At 39.0% G+C, this 20,272-nt stretch overlaps 1 protein-coding gene and 1 pseudogene across 1 annotated transcript in view; both read left to right on the plus strand.

Annotated features, from left to right (window-relative positions):
- Positions 1-20,272, plus strand: part of IL1RAPL2 (interleukin 1 receptor accessory protein like 2) — a 677,226-nt gene that overhangs the window by 359,013 nt on the left and 297,941 nt on the right. The window lies entirely within an intron of this gene.
- LOC129517476 (glucose-6-phosphate isomerase-like) lies at positions 16,882-18,546 on the plus strand (annotated as a pseudogene).

The raw sequence follows: 20,272 nt of genomic DNA on the forward strand, positions 1-20,272 counted from the left end.
CAGCCATAAATACTGTAGCCAACAAGGCTGTCATTTGGAACAGAAGGACAGATAGTTTCCAAGACAAGCAAAAACTAAAGGAGTTCATGAACACTAAACCAGCTCTACAAGAAATTTTAAAGGGGATCCTTTAAGTGGGAAAGAGAGACCAAAAGCAACAAAGACTAGAAAGGAAAACAGACAACCTACAGGAACAGTGACTTTATAGGTAATACAATGGCACTAAATTCATATCTATCAATAACTACTCTGAATATAATTGGACTCAATGCTCTAATCAAAAAGGCATAGGGTTTCTGAATGGATAAAAAAAACAACCAAGACCTATCAATATGCTTCTTACAAGAGACATACTTTAGACCAAAAGAAACTCCAAATTGAAAGTAAGGGGAAGGAGAGCTATTTATCATGCTAATGAACACAAAAGGAAAGCTGGAATAGTATTGCTTATATCAGAAATAAAAAAAAAACTAGATTTTATACCAAAGACTGTAATAAGAGATGAAGAAGGGCACTATATCTTAATAAAGGGGTCTATCCAACAAGAAGATCTAACAACTGTAAATATTTATGCCCCCAACTTGGCAGCAGCCAAATATATAAATGGATTAATAACAAACTTAAAGAAACCTATTGATAATAGTAGGGGACTTTAACACCCCACTCACAGCAATAGACAGATTATCTAAGCAGAAGATCAACAAGGAAACATGGCTTTGAATGACACTGTGCCAGATGGACTTAAATATATTCAGAACATTTCATCCTAAAGCAGCAGAATACACATTCTTTTTGAGTGCACATGGAGCATTCTCCAGAATAGTTCACATCTTGGCTCACAAATCAGCTCTCAACCAATACAAAATGATTGCGATCATACCATGCATATTTTCAGATCACAGCACTATGAAGATTGAATTAAACCAGAAGAAAAAATTTGGAAAGGCCACAAATACATGTAGGTTAAAGAACATCCTATGAAAGAATGAACTGGTTAACCAAGAAATTAAAGAAGAAATAAAAGCATCCATGAAAGCAAATGAAAATGAAAACATGATAGTCCAAAACCATTGGGATACGTCAAAGGTCATCATAAGAGGGACTCATATAAGAATACAGGCCTTCCTCAAGAAGCAAGAGAGGTCTCAAATATACAATCTAACTTTATACCTAAAGGAGCTCGAAAAAGAACAGCAAGTAAAGTTTAAAACCAGCAGAAGTGAAATAATAAATAATAGAGCACAAATAAGTTGATATAAAAGGAAAAAAAAAAGTAGAACAGATCAATGAAACTAGGAGCTAGTTATTTGAAAGAATGATCAAAATTGATAAATACCTAGCCAGATTTATCAAAAAGAATACAAAAAGGACCCAAATCAAATCAAATCAAATGAAAAAGAAGAGATCACAATCAACACCACAGAAATACAAATGATTATAAGAGAATATAATTGGATATAGGCCAACAAATTGGACAATCTGGAAGAAATGGATAAATTCCTGGAAACATAAATAACTAAAACTGAAACAGGAAGAAATAGAAAATTTGAACAGACCCATAACCAGCAAAGAAATTGAATCAGTACTAAAAAATCTCCCAAAATACAAGAGTCTAGGGCTGGATGGCTTCCCAGGGAACTTCTACCAAACATTTAATGAAGAGTTACTACCTATTCTTCTAAAACTATTCCAAAAAATAGAAATGGAGTGAAAACTTCCAAACTCATGTATGAGGACAGCATTACCTTGATTCCAATTCCAGAAAATACTCCACTAAAAAGGAGAATTACAGACCAATATCCCTAATGAACATGAATGAAAAAATGTTCAGCAAGATCAAATCCAATAGTACATTAAAAGAATTACTCACCACAATCAAGTGGAATTCATTTATGGGCTGCAATCATGGATCAATATCTGCAAATCAATAAATATGATATGCCACATTAATAAAAGAAAGGATAAGAACCATATGATACTCTCAATAGATGCAAACAAGGCATTTTCCAAAATACAGTATCCTTTCTTGATAAAGATTCTCAAGAAAGTAGAGATCAAAGAAATGCAACTCAACACCAAAAAGGCCATATATGAAAGACCCTTAGTTACTATCATCCTCAATGGGGACAAACTGAGCGCTTTTCCCCTAAGGTTAGGAAGAAGACAATGTCCTCTCTCTACACTGTTGTTCAATATAGTACTATAAGTCATAGCCTCAGAAATCAGACAACAAAAATTGACAAGAAAGAGGTCAAACTTCATGCATCGCAGACAACTGATATTCTGTAGGAAACCCAACACATTCCATCCAAAAATTGCTAAAACCAATATATGAATTCAACAAAGTCTTGGGATATAAAACCGAGATATGGAAGTCTGTTGCATGTATATAAACCAATAATGAAGCAGCAGAAAGAGCAGATTCCATTTACAATCGAACCAAAAACTATATGTTAACTGTGAATAAACCTATCCAAAGAGGTAAAAGATCTGTAGGCTGAAAACTAGATAAAACTTATGACAGAAATTGAAGACACAAAGAAATGAAAAAACATTCCATGGTCATGGAGTAAAAGAACAAATTTTGACCTTTTTGTGGCAAGATGGCAAAGGAGTAGGGGTCCTAAACTCACCTGGTCCCACAAATTTACCTGATAACTTCCAAATCATCCTGAACACCTACGAATTCGACCTGAGATTTAAAGAGACAACAGTCAGAACACTACAGAAAGAAGGGTTTTCACATCTAGCAAGGCAGAAAGGAGGAAAAAAAATAAAAAAGAATCATGTAGGGGAGGGACATTGCGAGGAGCCAGGCTAAAGTGGCGCAGAAGCCTCCGGACAGGAAAGCCCAGCCATGGAGAAGCAGGAACTTTAAAAATCCGCACCAGATTCATCCTGGATGGAAAAGTGCTCAGCAGGGAAATTGGGCAGAATCACAGGAGAGGCAGTGAAACCTACAGTTTTCCGGAGTCACCAATAAAGGAAGCGCGCCTGGGGGGAAACATGCCACAAACTGTGAGCCGATCTCGGAAAAGGGCTGGAGCGCAACTGGCAGGGCATTGGGAGAAGCTGGTCGGTCAGGCGAGTGGCTTGGGATGGAGGGGTCTGCACCCTGCTGCCTTCGGGAGCCACGCCCTGGGAGTATGATTCTAGCAGCAGAGTCCCTGGATCCCAGGGCACTGGGCAGACAGCCGGCATTCCTGCGCTCCCCCTGGGACAGGTGGAGGCAAGGAGAGCACAGGACAGTGAGGACTCTCCTGCCACCAGGCGCCCGCAAGCTGTACAGATCAGCGCACTCGTGCTGCCCTGGGAGCATCTAGGTCAGTGCGGACTGGGAGACTGCATTAGTTACTGTGGGGAGCTGACTCCAGAGCTGGAGACTGGGCCGTAGCCAGTGTTGTTCTTCCTTGTTTCACCCTGTGTCTGGGAGGGGAGAGGCCACCAGGATCTGAGGCCTCACAGGGTAAAAAGCTCCTACTGAGCCCAGCACCTGGCAGTGGGACGGGGCATCTCCCCGAGGTACACACACCTGGGAATCAGCACAGCAGGCCCCTCCCCCAGAAGACCAACTGGAGGGAGAGGGGAGGAGCAAGTTCTTGAACAAGCCGTGCTGGAAAGCTCCAGGGGAAGCCCAGGGATTTATACTACATAGAACTAGAGGGTATCCCCCCTTTTCTCCCTTTTTCCAGTACAACTCATTTTTATATCCAACTAAAAATTTCCAATATTTTTTCCTTTTTTGCACCTTAACTACAATATTTTATCGGCTCTTCACTTTTAAGTTTCTCCCTTATTGACTTTCATATTTCTACAATTACATGTCTTAGATATATTTTCCACTTCTAGATTACCTTCAACATACTCATTTTACTTTTGGGAGATATATGAGATTCTTTTTGTTTTGCTTTGTGTTTTTTGTTTTGCTTTGTTTTGTTTTCTCTGTCTCATTTTGTTCTACAATGGCAGAAGTTAATACCTTCTAAAACATGACCAGCATGCACCCAGAACCAAGTGGTATACCATGCTACTTCATTCTGCGAGATTATATTCTCTCTTCATTCCCATTCTGCTTCCACCACCTTTTATCTCATTTGTTTTGGTGGTCAATGTTGGGGCTTTCTACAAGTATTGCTGGTTTATATAAATTTTGAAATAAGCTTCTTGTAACATACAGAATTTAATACAATCAGAATCAAGGGGGTCACCCTTTAGGACCCCTCAGGTAGACTACATTCCTCCTCCACTACAACTTCTTCACCAGCATCATTTCCTAGTGTCCCCCTTTTCTCTTCTCCTTTTTTCTTTTTCTTTTCCTCTTTACTTTTTTTTTCTCTTCCTTTTTTCCATCTTCTTTGGGATTCTTGGCCTTTTATTTTTTATATTTTATTTTAAAATTTGTTTTACATTTTTCTGGTCCTTTTCTTTCATTTTGTTCTCACTTTTGTTTTCATTTTTATGGTCTCTGACCTCATCAGAGTCATATAGGGTGAGATTTACTTAGGTTGTGGTTGATATTCTTGACTCAGCTCACTCATACGGCCACTCTGCACTCATAAAAATGACTGGAAGGAAGAAATAACCACAAAGGAAAGAATCAGAAACCATACTATCTGCCAGAGAGTTATAGAAAGTGAATTACAATTTGATCAGAAAGCCAATTCAGAAACACAATTATAAAGCTACTGAAGGTTCTGGAAAAAAGCAGAAAGGACTGAAGAGACTTCATGACTCCAGAATTTAGATCTACTCAGGCCAAAATTAAAAATCAACTCAATGAGATGCAATCCAAGCTGAAGGTTCAAATGACAAGGGTTAATGAGGTGAAAGAAAGAGTGAGTGACATAGAAGACAAGTTGATGCCACGGAAGGAAGCTGAGAAAAAAAAGAGAAAAACAAAAGACTATGAGGAAAGGTTAATGGAAATAAATGACAGCCTCAGAAGGAAAAAATCTATGTATAATTGGGAGTCCAGAGGGTGCCAAGAGGGCCGGAGGGCCAGAAAGCATATTTGAACAAATCATAGCTAGGAACTGCCCTAATTTGGGGAGGGAAACAGGCATTTAAATCCAGGAGATAGAAAGGTCCCTCCCAAATCAGTAAAAACCGTTCAACACCTCAACATTTAATAGTGAAACTTGTAAATTCCAAAGATAAAGAGAAAATCCTTGAAGTAGCAAGAGACAAGAGCTTCTTACCTTATAAGGGGCAAAATATTAGATTAACAGCATACCTCTCCACAGAGATCTGGCAGGCCAAAAAGGACTGGCAGGATATATTCAGGGTAAAAGTGAGAAGAACAGGGCAGCCTGGGTGGCTCAGTGGTTTTAGCGCTGCCTTCAGTCCAGGGCCTGATCCTGGAAACCCAGGATCGAGTCCCATGTCAGACTCCCTGCATAGAGCCTGCGTCTCCCTCTGCCTGTGTCTCTGCCTCTCTCTCTTTCTCTCTCTGTGTGTGTGTGTCTCATGAATAAATAAATAAAATCTTTTTAAAAAGTGAGAACATGCATCCAAGAATACTTTATCCAAGAAGGCTCTCATTCAGAACAGAAGGAGAGATAAAGAGTTTCCAAGATATGCAGAAACTGAAAGAATATGTGACCACCAAACCAGCTCTGCAAGAATTATTAAGGGGGACTCTGTAAAAGAAAGAGGAAACCCAAAGAAATAATCCATAAAACAGGGACTGAATAGGTATTACGATGACACTAAATTTGTATTGTTCAATAGTTACTCTGAATGTGAATGGGCTAAATGATCCCATCAAAAGATACAGGGTTTTGGACTGGATAAAAAAGCAAGACCCATCTATTTGCTGTCTACAACAGACTCATTTTACACCTAAGGACACCTCTAGCCTGAAAATGAAAGTTTAGGGAAACATTTACCATTCAAATGGTCCTCAAAAGAAAGCTGGGGTACAAATCTTCATATCAGAGAAATTAAAGTTTATCCCAAGACTGTAGTAAGAGATGAAGAGGGACATTATATCATACTAAAAGGATCTATCCAACAAGAAGACCTAACAGTCATTAATATCTATGCCCCTAATGTGGGATCTTCCATGTATATCAATCAATTAATAATCAGAGTAAAAACATAGATAATAATATACTAATAGTAGGAGACTTCAACATGGCACTTTCTGCAAATGACAGATGCTTCTAAGCATCTCCAAGGAAACAAGAGCCTTAAATGATACACTGAACCTGATGGATTTCACAGATAGTTACAGAACTTTACATCCAAACTCAACTGAATACACATTATTCACAGGTGCACATGGAACTTTCTCCAAATCACACCACATACTGGATCTCAAATCAGGTCTAAACTGATACCAAAAGATTGGTATTATCCCTTGCATATTTTCAGACCATAATGCTTTGAAACTAGAACTCAATCACAAGAAGAAATTTGGAAGAAACTCGAACACATGGCGGTTAAAGAGCATCCTTCTAAAAGATGAATGGGTCAACCAGTAAATTAGAGAATTACAAAGATTCATGGAAACTAATGAGAATGAAGATACAACTGTTCAAAATCCTTGGGATACAGCAAAAGCAGTCCTTAGAGGGAAATACATCACAATTCAAGCGTCCCTCAAAAAAATGGAAAAACCTTAAACACAAGAGCTAACCTCATACCTAAAGGAACTGGGGAAAGAACAGCAAATAAAACATACACTGAACAAGAAGAGAGATAATAGACTCAAGCAGAACTCAATGAAATAGAGACCAGAAGAACTGCAGAACAGATCAACAAAAGCAGTTGTTGGTTCTTTGAAAGAATTAATAATATAGATAAACCCCTAGCCAGCCTTATTAAAAAGAAAAAAGACTCAAATTAATAAAAACATGAATGAAAGAGGAGATATCACAAATGATTTTAAAAATGTATTATGAGCAGCTATACGCCAAGCAATTAGGAAATCTAGAAGAAATGGATGCATTTTCAGAAACCACAAATTACTAAAATTAAACAGGAAGAAATAGAAAATCTGAACAGACCAATAACCACGAAGGAAATGAAAGAAGTCATCAAACCCTCCCAAGACACAAAAGTCCAGGGCCAGATGTCTTCCCAGGGGAATTCTATCAAATGTTTAAAGAAAAAAAAAGGAAAAAAACTCCAAATTTTTAAAGAAGAAATAATACTTATTCTACTAGCGCTGTTCTGAAGGATAGAAAGGGATGGAATATTTCTAAACGGGTTTTATGAGGCCAGCATCACCTTAATTCCAAAACCAGACAAAGACCTGACAAAAAAAGGAGAATTATAGACCAATATCCATGATGAATACAGATGCAAAAATTGTCAGCAAGATACTAGCCAATATGTTGCAAAGTACATAAAGAAGTTTATTTACCATGACCAAGTGGGATCCAAGGCTGGCTCAACACTCATAAAACAATTAACATGATAGATCACATCAACAATAGTAAAACAAGAAGCATATCATCTTCTCAATAGGTGCAGAGAAAGCATTTGACAAAAAAACACAGGAGTGTAGAGATAGAGGGAATATTCGTCAGCATATTAAAAGCCATCTATAAAATCCCACAACAAAGATCATTCTTACTGGGGAAAAACTGAGATCCTTTCCCCTAAGATCAGGAGCATGATATGGATGTGCACTCTCACCACTGCTATTCAACATAGTAGTAAAGTCCTAGCCTCAGCAATCAGGCAACAAAAAGAAATAAAAGGCATTCAAATTGGCAAAGAAGAAGTCCAACACTCCCTCTTCACAGACGACATGATACTGTATGTGGAAAACCTAAAAGACTCCACCCCAAAATTCCTAGAACTCATACAGCAATTCAGAAACATGGCAGGATGCAAAAATCAATGCCCAGAAATCAGTGGTGTTTCTATACACTATCAATGAGACTGAAGAAAGAGAAATTAAGGAGTCAATCCCATTTACAATTACACCCAAAAGCATAAGATACCTAGGAATAAACCTAACCAAAGAGGTAAAGGATCTATACCCTAAAAACAACAGAACACTTCTGAAAGAAATTGAAGAAGACACAGAGAGATGGAACAATATTCCATGCTCATGGATTGGAAGAATTAATACAGTGAAAATGTCAATGCTATCCAGGGCAACGTACACATTTAATGCAATCCCTATCAAAATACCATGGACTCTCTTCAGACAGTTGGAACAAATCATCTTAAGATTTTTGTGGAATCAGAAAAGACTTCGAATAGTCAGAGGAATATTGAAAAAGAAAACCAGAGCTGGGGGCATCACAATGCCAGATTTCAAGCTGTACTACAGAGCTGTGATCATCAAGACAGTATGGTACTGGCACAAAAACAGACCCCTAGATCAATGGAAGAGAATAGAGAACCCAGAAAAGGGCCCTGAACTCTATGATTAACTAATATTTGACAAAGCAGGAAAGACTATCCACTGGAAAAAAAAGACAGTCTCTTCAGTAAATGGTGCTGGGAAAATTGGACAGCCATGGGCAGAAGAATGAAACTAGACCATTATCTTACACCATACACAAAGATAAACTCAAAATAGATGAAAGATCTAAATGTGAGATAAGAATCTACCAAAATCCTAGAGGAGAACACAGGCAACACCCTTTTTGAACTTGGCCACAGATACATCTTTGAAGGCAAGGGAAACAAAAGCAAAAATTATCTATTGGGACTTCATCAAGATAAGAAGCTTTTGCACAGCAAAATAAACAGTCAACAAAACTAAAAGACAACCTACAAAATGGGAGAAAATATTTGCAAATGACATGTCAGATAAAGGGCTGGTATCCAAGATTTATAAAATAACTTATTAATTCAACAGCAAAGAAACAAACAATCCAATCATGAAATGGGCAAAAGACATGAACAGAAATTTTACAGAGAATGACATATACATGGCCAACAAGCACATGAGAAAATGCTCTGCATCACTTGCCATCAGGGAAATACAAATTAAAACCATAATGAGATACCACCTCACACCAGTGAGAATGGGGAAAATTAACAAGGCAGGAAACAACAAATGTTGGAGAAGATGTGGAGAAAGGGGAACCCTCTTGCACTGTTGGTGGGAATATGAACTGGTGCAGCCACTCTAGAAAACTGTGTGGAGGTTCTTCAAAAAGTTAAAAATAGAGCTACTCTATGACCCATTAATTGCACTACTTGGGATTTACCCCAAAGATACAGATGCATTGAACAGCCAAGACACCTGCATCCCAATGTTATAGCAGCAATGCCCACAATAGCCAAACTGTGGAAGGAGCCTCATTGTCCATCAAAAGATGTATGTATAAAGAAGATGTGGTAAATATGTATACAATGGAATATTACTCAACCATTAGAAACAATGAATAGCCACCATTTTTTCAACATGGATGGAACTGGAGGGTATTATGCTGAGTGAAGTAAGTCAATCAGAGAAGGACAAGCATATGGTCTCACTCATATATGGGGAATATAAAAAAATAGTGAAAGGGATTATACGGTAAAGGAGAGAAAACAAGTGGGAAAAATCAGAGAGGGTGACAGAACATGAGAGACTCCTAAATCTGGGAAACGAACAAGTGGTAGAGGAAGTGGAGGTTGGTGGGGGAATGGGGTGACTGGGTGACAGACACTGAGGGGAGCACTTGATGGTATGAGCACTGGGTGTTATGCTATATGTTGGCAAATCGAACTCCAATAAAAATTTACCAAAAAAGTCCTTTTCAAGAGTCTTCTGGAACCTGGACCATATTTTTGCAAGAGCATCAGAATACCACCTGTAAAGAACAGGGCAGTCAAAAATGGACATAGTTAAAGACCCAATGACAGTTCATTATAATGCAGTCGAGAAGAAAATTTGATTATTTTTTGTAACACACAGCGTTTTAACAATTCAAATGTCAAGTGATGGCACTGTACCAGGACATGTTTCAACTTTAGGAATTTCATTTCGTTTTTGGAATACCAACAGCATTCATGCACCCAAAATAATCTAAGTGGGCTTATTATTATTTTTTTGACAATTCTTCTCATGTTACTTCACATAGCAGGTAAACTACATATATTAGCCTAGAGATTATTTAGTGTTTGACTTTCTGGAAATCTGTTGAAAATCAATGAACTAATGAACGAACAAGCAAACAGCTAGCCAGTCAGCCAGCCAGCCAGCCAAACCAACCAACCAACCAACCAACCAACCAACCAACCAACCAACATCTCAGAAGGTTTCAAGGCACATGCCTACAAAGGATCATGGATCATTACAAAACTGAAACCTCAGTATCTGTTTTGCCAAGGTGACTCTAGGAGATTCTACAGGAGGTTATAGAGTTGTCACCAAAATGTATCTCCTTTAATACTGAGAAGTTTTCATTCTCTTATGTAGGTAAAGACTGGATAAAAACAAATATAAAAACCTTGCTCTTCTGGGCAGGTAAAGTAAAAAAAAATCAAAAACAAAACAAAAACACCCCCCCAAAAAACAAAAAAAACATTGTCTTTTCTTCTTTGTGCACAATCACTTATCAAGAGTAGACAGCCAATGCAAGAAAACCTTGTCATTTTAACAGAGAGAAGAGCCAAATCTCAATGTTACACAAGTGTACTTGTAAAATTCACTTCTCCCAATTTCAGTCCATCTTGACCATGCATACAATTCCTTTTCAAAACATCTCCTTCAGGGACACCTGGGTGGCTCAGCGGTTGAGTGTCTCCCTTTGGCTCAGGGCGTGATCCTGGGGTCCTGGGATCAAGTCCCACAGCAAGCTCCCTGCATGGATCCTGCTTCTTCTTCTGCCTGTGTCTCTGCCTCTCTCTCTCTCTCTCTCTCTCTCTCTCTCTCTCTGTGTGTGTGTGTGTGTGTGTGTGTATGTGTGTGTGTCTTTCATGAATACATAAATAAAATATTTTTTTAAAAAAAGGACAAATTTTGTTTAAATATCTGTACTATCCAAAGAAATCTACACATTCAGTGCAATCCCCACCAAAATAACACCAGCATTTTTCACAGAGCTAGAACAAACTATTCTAAGTTTTGAAAGGAACTGGAAAAGACCCTGAATAACCAAAGTAATGTTGAAAAAGAGAAGTAAAGCAAGAGGCATCACAATTCCAGACTTCAAGCTTCACTACAAAGCTCTAATCCTGACAGTGTGTAACTGGCACAAGAACAGATAAATTGATCAATGGATCAGAATTGAGAACCTAGAAATAAACCCTTACCTCTATGGTCAACTCATCTTTCACAAAGCAGGAAAGAATATCCAGTGGGGAAAAAAAGATAGTCTAGTCAACAAATGGTGTTTGGAAAACTGGACAGCCACATGCAAAAGAATGAAACTGGACCACTTTCTTACACCATACATAAAAGTAATGTTAAAATGGTTAAACGACCTAAATGTGAGACAGGAGGCTATCAATACCTAGAAGAAAATAAGAGCAGCATCCCCTTTGAACTCGGCCATAGCAACTTCTTACTAGACATGTCTTTGGCAGGAAGGGAAACAAAAGCAAAAATGAAGTATTAGGACTTCATCAAGATAAAAAGCTTATGCACAGCAAAGGAAGCAAGCCATATAACTAAAAGACAACCTACAAAATTAGAGAATATATTCCAAATGAATTAAAGGGCTAGGATTAAAAATATATAAAGAATCTTTCAAATTCAACACTCCAAAAATAATCCAGTTAAGAAATGAGAAGACATTAAGAGACATTTCTCCAAATAAGACATGTAAATAACTAACAGAAACATGAAAAAATGTCCATCACTCATCATCAAGGAAATAAAAATCAGATCCACAATGAGATACCACCTCATACCTGTCATAATGGATAAAATTAACAACTCAGGAAACAACAGATGTTGGTGAGGATATGGAGAATGGGGAGTGCTCTTACATTGTTGATGGGGATGCAAACTGGTAGAACCATTCTGGAAAACAGTATGGAGGTTCCTCAAAAAGTTAAAAATAGAACTAATCCTTTGACCCAGCAATTTTACTACTAGGCATTTATCCAGAGGATACAAAAATAGTTATCTGAAGGGGCACATGCACCCCAATGTTTATAGTAGCTCTGTCAATAATAGCCAAATTATGAAAAGGACTCAAATGTCCATTGACTGATGAATGTATTAAGAAGGTGATTTATATATAATGGAATATTACTAACCATCAAAATGAATGACACCTTGCCATTTGCAATCATGTGGATGGAACAAGAGGATATTATGCTAAGTGAAATACATCAGTCAGAAAAAGTCAAATACCATATGATTTCACTCTTATGTGAAATTTAAGAAACAAAGCAGATGAACATAGGGGAGGTGAAGGAAAAATAAGATAAAAAATAGAAAGGCAAACAAACCATAAGAGACTCTTTTTTAAAAGATTTTATTTATTTATTTGGGAGATGGCACAAGGAGAGAGAGTGGGAGAGAGAGAGAGAGAGAGAGAGAGAGAGAGAGAAGAGGAGCAGGCTCTCCATGGAGCAGGTAGCCCAACACAGGGCTTGACCTCAGGACCCTGGATCATGACCTTTGCCAAAGGGAGATGCTTAACTGACTGAGCCACCCAGGTGCCCCAAGAGACTCTTAATTATAGACAACAAACTGAGGGTTGCTGAAGGGGAGGTGCATAGGGGAATATCCTAAAACGGTGATGGGAATTAAGAAGGGCACCGATTGTGATGAGCACTGGGGTTATATGTAAGTGACAAATCACTAAATTCTACTCCTGAAACCAATACTACACTCTATACATTAACTAACTTGGTTTTAAATAAAAATGTGGAAGAAAAAAAACCAATATAAATCCTGTTCTATGCTACACTATGGATGAAACTTGAGGACATTATGCTAAGTGACATCAATCAGTCCTAGAAAGACAAATACTGCATGATTACCCTTATATGAGGTATCAAAAGTAGCCAAACTCGTAGAAGCAAAAAGTGGAATGTTGGTTTCCAGGGGCTGGGGGAAAGAGGATATGGGAAGTTCATGTTCCAAGCGTACAGAGTTTCAGTCATGCAAGATGAAAAATTTTCAGAGGTCTGCTCTTTGACAGTGGACATATAATTAACAATACTGTACTGTACCTTTAAAGATTTGTTAAGAAGGTAGGTTACATGTTATCTGTTACTACAACAAAAGTTTACAGGACAGTTAGTGAGAAGTGTCTTAACAGATTTTTCAAGTCAGAAACTTTTGGAAGACTTGAATACACTTCTCTCTATCATCTTGCATATCATGCCAACAGTGTTTAGAGTTCTTCCTACTTCAAATCTTCTGTATCATTGATTCAACAGCTTCAGATCAGGGTCCTGTATTTCTCACTGGGACAAGTATTATAATGGATTCCAAACTGATCTCTTTGCTTTCAGTCTTTCACCTCCAATCAATTCTAATCACTATAACCAGTAAAAAAAATGTAAATATTATATATCACTCCTGATTAAATCACTTCAGTAACTTTTTATTACCTATCAAAGAAAGAAAACACCATTTTTCCTTGATTACTGGCTACCAGCTATGTCTCCAGTCCTATCCTGTCCTTGCATCCTTTAGTCCAGCTATAAAACTATTTCCCTTACTTTTATTTATGCAGAAACTCATGCCCTTCCCCACCTCCAGCCACCTGACATTTTTTATAGCAATAATGGGTTTAGCATTACTTCCTATTGATATCTTTCTTGATTCCAGATCCATAATTGCTGGAAGGAGTTATGTCTCATTTTCTTAAAAAATGCCTTATAAAAAATTTATTATGAAATTTTCTATCCTGGCATGTATAGCTTTTAATCATACCTTAATTTGTCAACTGCCTTTCTTTAATAGACTGTGAACTTGACTCTTAGATATTTGGTAACATTTCTTTCCCAGAAATTAACATAGTGCTAGATGGTCAGGGAATGTTCTATGTATGTATATGTGCATATATGAATGAATAAATAAACAAGTGAGTGAATTTATGAGATAATAAGTTTCAGATGGCCTGCCAACATCACTCACTTCAGCCTTCACATTAATTTTTGTATACTTCCTAAATTCAATTTTACTTTAGAAGACAACCTTGTGGTTTTATTCATGCTATCAATACTTACAGAATCTTAAAATTGGAGGAAATCTCATGGCTTATATTACTAAGGATAAGTAACTCCAGCAAATACAATAAATTAACACAAAACTGCAGTGACTTAACATAAAAAAAACCTTTAATTTTTGCTAACTTGAAGTATGGTTGGGTGCTCAGGTGACTTTCTATGAAAATGGCTTTACTATCCCCTAGGGACCTTTCAGAGCCTTTTGTTGGATCTTCTGCAATTATCTATTGGAGGAGGGGAAGAGAGAATGAGAGCAAGGGAGAAGGAAATAGAGACAGAGAGGGAGATGTCACAATCTTCAAGGGGGCTGAAGAATGTAGAGGAACACACGGATATGGGTGAACACTGATGGTCCCCACAACAGTCATCTATTCCTACCCAATGTTGGGATACCTCTGGAAGTATCCTTAAAAGATGATTATCTGAAAGAAGTTTGATGACAATGGAGAACTCACTATATACACAAAGCAACTTGTTCAATTATTTTATGATTCTAGTCACTAAAATGTTCTTTATGCTAAACCATGATCTCCCTCTTGTAGTAAGAGAGTACATTTATTTTTCTTCCATTAAGCCACTCAAATATTTGAATAAAGTACCAGATCCCCCCAGCATCTTATCCTCCTTGAGATAAACATTTCCAATTTGTATTAACTTTTTATAGGAACTTTACACTATTATGGCTGTCCTCTTCTGGATATATTATAATGATGTTAGTCTATATCTTAAAATATGAAATCATATGCCAATTATGGCCTCTCATAGAGATCAGGATACTGACTTCCTACAATCTGGTCACTATATAAAATGAAATCATGCATATAAAATCGCTTTTCATAATGTAAAGCAGCATGCTTGTAGAAGGTCTCATTATTATTACAAATGTAGCTTGAGATTGTGGAGCTTATTCAGCAGCCACATCACACTGTTGGACAGTAATTGAAACTTGTAGTCAGCTAAATCCCCAAACCTTTTTCACAGGAATTGCTACATGAAAGAGCCCCATAATCATTTATTCCACGGTCAATGATAACTACACCATTCATTTTCTGCCTTTGAGAAAATAGGTTTCCAGGGCTAACTACCAATTTAAAACTCTTGACAAGTTTTAGATACAATCAACCCACACAAACCACTTTGACCAAATTCAGTGGGTTTTTTAAAAGTATAAATTCAGTTAACTAAGCATATTTTAAAATTTTTGTCTGCATGACAACAAATACCTGATTTAAGGCCCCTTTTATCTACTTGTGGCATTGGTGAGGGAACAGCCTTAAACTTTTGATTTCCTCTTCAGTAGCTAATGGTTTTGTTTTCACTAACGCTCTCTGTGGTCAAGAAATGCACATTTTCTTGGAATTTGCAAACAGTGAGAGCAATTTAAATTATATAGAAGCACCAAAACCATAAATAATAGCAACCTCGAGATCTCATTACTAGTATAAAGCAGAAATATGGAAAAACATAACTTTTCCACCATATTCTTTTTCTTCTCTCTCTAGGAACATTCTGGATCATTACTTCTCAAGCCCATAAATCAGAGCCATCTCTTAAATCCAGGATTAGCAGTCCATAATGAAAGGATCAGAATTTTTAAATGCAGTCATTTTAATTGCTTAGTCTATTTGTATGTCTCCATAGAGAATGTGATAGTGTTTTTAAATACTGGGTTTTTAAAATAATTCCCATTGAATTAATTGGACTACTTTAAGCAGTGAAAGGCAACTACATTATGTAGTATTTGAAGTATACTAACTCTCTTCAGTCTTGATAAGCCAGAAGTTGCAGTTTTCCAAGTACGAGAAAAAAGAAATTAACTTCCATATTGAATAATGAAAGTACATAGTGGTTTTGACAGAGTCTAAAAACCTAATAATGTTTCTCTATTTACTACAAAAATAAGAGGTGCAAGCCTATGTAGATCTACTACATATTTCATTATGACACACTAACCCATAGCCTTACTACATATACAATTTCCTGGGTGTACTATAACAAAGTGCCACAAATGGGGTGACTTAAAACAACAGAAATTTATTGTCTCACAGTCCCAGAGACTAGAAGTCTGAAATCAAAATGTCCACAGTGTTGGTTCCTTCTGAAGACTCTGAGGGTGAATCTGTTCCACGTTTCTTTTATAGCTTCTGGCAGTTGCCTATAATTCTTTGTGACCCTTGGCTTGTAGATGTGTCATTCCAATCTCTGTCACTGCCATCCCATGCCGTTCTCTCCCTGTCTGTGTCTTTTTCTACCTCTAAATTTTCCTCTTCTTATAAGGGCAATAGTGATTGGAATATAGATCTCATTTTACTTCAGTGTAACCTTATCTCAACTCTGCAAAGACCTGATTTCCAAATAAGATCATATTCACAAGTACCAGGCATTAGGAATATAGCTTTTGGGGTACACAATTCAATTTATAACACCACACCTACTTACAGTGATATTAACATGACAGTGAAATCTGGATGAGAAATAAAATCTTCAGTTTCAAGTGAGAAAATTGCTGTACTAAAATATGAATGTTTGGAAGCTTTGACATTTGAGTTTTCATATTATTGGTGGCTTCTAGAAAGATATACTATTAGACAAGCACATAGGCAGGTCTTGTGCATATAAGAAAAATCTTATCTGAAAGTAAGCTGTGTCCTCAGTCCTGAATTTACAAATCTAGTTTACCAGGTACACAGAGAAAAATCCTCGAGTATATATGAAACCTCTTTCAAAATTGGGCCTTATGCTCTTCCTCCTGTGAGCCCGTCAGAGCCCGTGCGCCCCGCTGCCCTCACCATGGCCGCGCTCACCCAGAGCCCGCAGTGCCAGAAGCTGCAGAAGTGGCGTCGCAAGCAGGGCTCAACCTGCGCCACCTTTTCAAGGGGGACAAGGAACGCTTCAACTGCTTCAGCTTGAACCTGAACACCAACCATTGGCATATTCTGGTGGATTATTCCAAGAACCTTGTGACCGACACTGTGATGCAGATGCTGGTGGACCTGGCCAAGTCCAGGGGTGTGGAGGCTGCCCGGGAGCGCATGTTCAATGGCGAGAAGATCAACTTCACGGAGGATCGGGTGGTGCTGCGTGTGGCCTTGTGCAACCGGTCAAACACACCCATTCTGGTGGATGGCAAGGATGTGATGCCAGAGGTCAACAAGGTCCTGGAGAAGAGGAAGTCTTTCTGCCAGCGCGTCTGCAGCGGTGAGTGGAAGGGGTACTTGGGCAAGCCTATCACGGACGTCATTAACATCGGCCTTGGCGGCTCTGACCTGGGGCCCCTTATGCTGACTGAAGCCCTTAAGCCGTACTTTTCAGGAGGACCCCGGGTCTGGTTTGTCTCCAACATCAACGGGACCCACATTTCCAAAACCCTGGCCACCCTGAACCCTGAGTCCTCTCTGTTCATCATTGCCTCCAAGACCTTTACCACCCAGGAGACCATTACAAATGCGGAGACGGCGAAGGAGTGGTTTCTCCTGTAGGCCAAGGATCCTTCTGCAGTCGTGAAGCACTTTGTCGCCCTGTCTACCAACACGACCAAAGTGAAGGAGTTTGGGATTGACCTTCAAAACATGTTGGAGTTCTGGGATTGGGTGGGAGGATGCTACTCGCTGTGGTCAGCCATTGGACTCTCCATTGCACTGCAAGTGGGATTTGACAACTTCGAGCAGCTGCTCTCGGGCTCACTGGATGGACCAGCACTTCCGTATGATGCCCTTGGAGAAGAACGCCCTTGTCCTGCTGGCTCTGCTGGGCATCTGGTACATCAACTGTTTTGGGTGTGAGACGCAGGCCATGCTGCCCCAAGACCAGTACCTGCACCGCTTTGCTGCCTACTTTCAGCAGGGTGACATGGAGTCCAACAGGAAGTACATCACCAAGTCCGGCACTCCTGTGGACCACCAGACGGCCCCATTGTGTGTGTGGGGGGGAGCCAGGAACCAATGGCCAGCATGCCTTCTATCAGTTCATCCACCAAGGCACCAAGATGATACCCTGTGACTTCCTCATCCCAGTCCAGACCCAGCACCCGATAAGGAAGGGTCTGCATCACAAGATCCTCCTGGCCAACTTTTTGGCCCAAACTGAGGCCCTGATGACGGGGAAGTCAACAGAAGAGGCTCAGAAGGAGCTGCAGGCTGCAGGAAAGAGTCCAGAGGACTTTGAGAAGCTGTTGCCACACAAGGTCTTTGAAGGAAATAGCCCAAAAAATTCTATTGTGTTCACCAAGCTCACGCCATTCATTCTGGGAGCCTTGATTGCCACGTACGAGCACAAGATCAGGGTGTCATCTGGGACATCAACAGCTTTGACCAGTGGGAGGTGGAGCTGGGAAAGCAGCTGGCCAAGAAAATTGAGCCTGAACTTGATGGCAGTAGCCCAGTCACCTCTCACGACTCTTCCACGAATGGGCTAATCAATTTCATCAAGCAGGAGCGTGAGGCCAGAAGCCAATAAACTCATGCCCAACTGCAGTCCCTGTTGTAACTGGTCCTTCTTGTCTCTCCTCACCAGAGATGCGCTGCACAATCTTTCCCAGAGCACCCTCTGGTTGCGGGCTTGGAGCACAAGCCCTTTGGGGGAAGCCGGTCTGGAATTGCCACCCCTGCGCATCCATGTCCGTGTGCCCTCTGTTTTATGATTGGCTTAAGTGTTTCAGTGCAGCTGATTTTTCTGACCATGTTCACTTTGTTTGTGTACCAGATAGAAAAATAAAGATGCCACAAAGGAAAAAACAAAAACAAAAACAAAATTGGGCCTTATTTGAAGTATTTTTCCCTCCCTCTTTTTTAAAAAATATTTTATTATTTATTAATGAGAGACACACACACACACACACACACAGAGACAGACAGACAGACAGACAGAGAAGCAGGCTCCACACAGGGACTTGATCCCAGGTCTCCAGGATCACAACCCAGGCTAAAGGTGGCATTAAACCGCTGAGCCACCAGGGCTGCCCTTTCCTCCATCTCTTAAGGCCATAAGGGCTTAGTCATTTTAGCTGTCTCCCTTGACAGAAATACTACCTCATCATCGGGAAAATTCTAAGACACTGGTGTGTTTATAGAGTTTGTATTTATGGAGCAATATCGCCTTATAGATAAAAAATTGAATAAAAATCTTTCATTATAACATAGCACCAAGGAGGGCAAAATTGGACCAATTTAATCTTATTTTAAAGATTTATTTATTTATTTACTTATTTATTTATTAGAAAGAGAGCATGAGCAGGAGGAGGAGCAGAGGCAGAGGGAGAAGCAGAATCCCCACTGAACAGGGAACCCAACTCTGGACTTGATCCCAGGACCTTGGGATCATGACCTGAGCCAAAGGCAGACACTTAACCAACTAAGCTACCCAGACACCCTTGACCAATTTAATCTTAAGGGTATACATACGCAGGATAGAAGTGGTATGGTAAACAAGTGTAACTTCAGAGTTATGTTTCTTTCTTAGCCTAAAAAAATGTGGAGAAAAGGAGTAACTTGGGAAGTGAAGAAAAAATAGCTTACACACATCTAATGTTATAGATGGATTACAGATAATTGTAAACCAGGTTTCTAGATTATTGCTTTGAAGTAGTGGGATTGTGTATTGCCGTATTATCACTGGGATTTCTTTTATTTATTTATTTATTTATTTATTTATTTATTTATTTATTTATTTATTTATTTATTCTTTGAGTAGTTTTTTTATTTTTTTTCTTTTTTTAATTAATTTTTCATATAAATTAATTTTTATTGGTGTTCAATTTACCAACATACAGAATAACACCCAGTGCTCATCCCGTCAAGTGTCCCCCTCAGTGCCCGTCACCCATTCAACCCCACCCCCCGCCCTCCTCCCCCTCCACCACCCCTAGTTCATTTCACAGAGTTAGAAGTCTTTATGTTCTGTCTCCCTTTCTGATATTTCTCACACATTTCTTCTCCCTTCCCTTATATTCCCTTTCACTATTATTCATATTCCCCAAATGAATGAGAACATACACTGTTTGTCCTTCTCCGGTTACTGTGGCCAAGTTCAAAAAGGGTGTTGCCTGAGTTCTCCTCTGGGATTTTGATGGAATCTTGCCTCACATTTAGATCTTTCATCTATTTTGAGTTTATCTTTGTGTATGGTGCAAGAGAGTGGTCCAGTTTCATTCTTCTGCATGTGGATGTCCAATTTTCCCAGCACC

This window comes from Nyctereutes procyonoides, unplaced genomic scaffold (assembly GCF_905146905.1).
Source record: "Nyctereutes procyonoides isolate TBG_1078 unplaced genomic scaffold, NYPRO_anot_genome, whole genome shotgun sequence".
In the NCBI taxonomy this organism is placed as follows: Eukaryota; Metazoa; Chordata; class Mammalia; order Carnivora; family Canidae; genus Nyctereutes; species Nyctereutes procyonoides.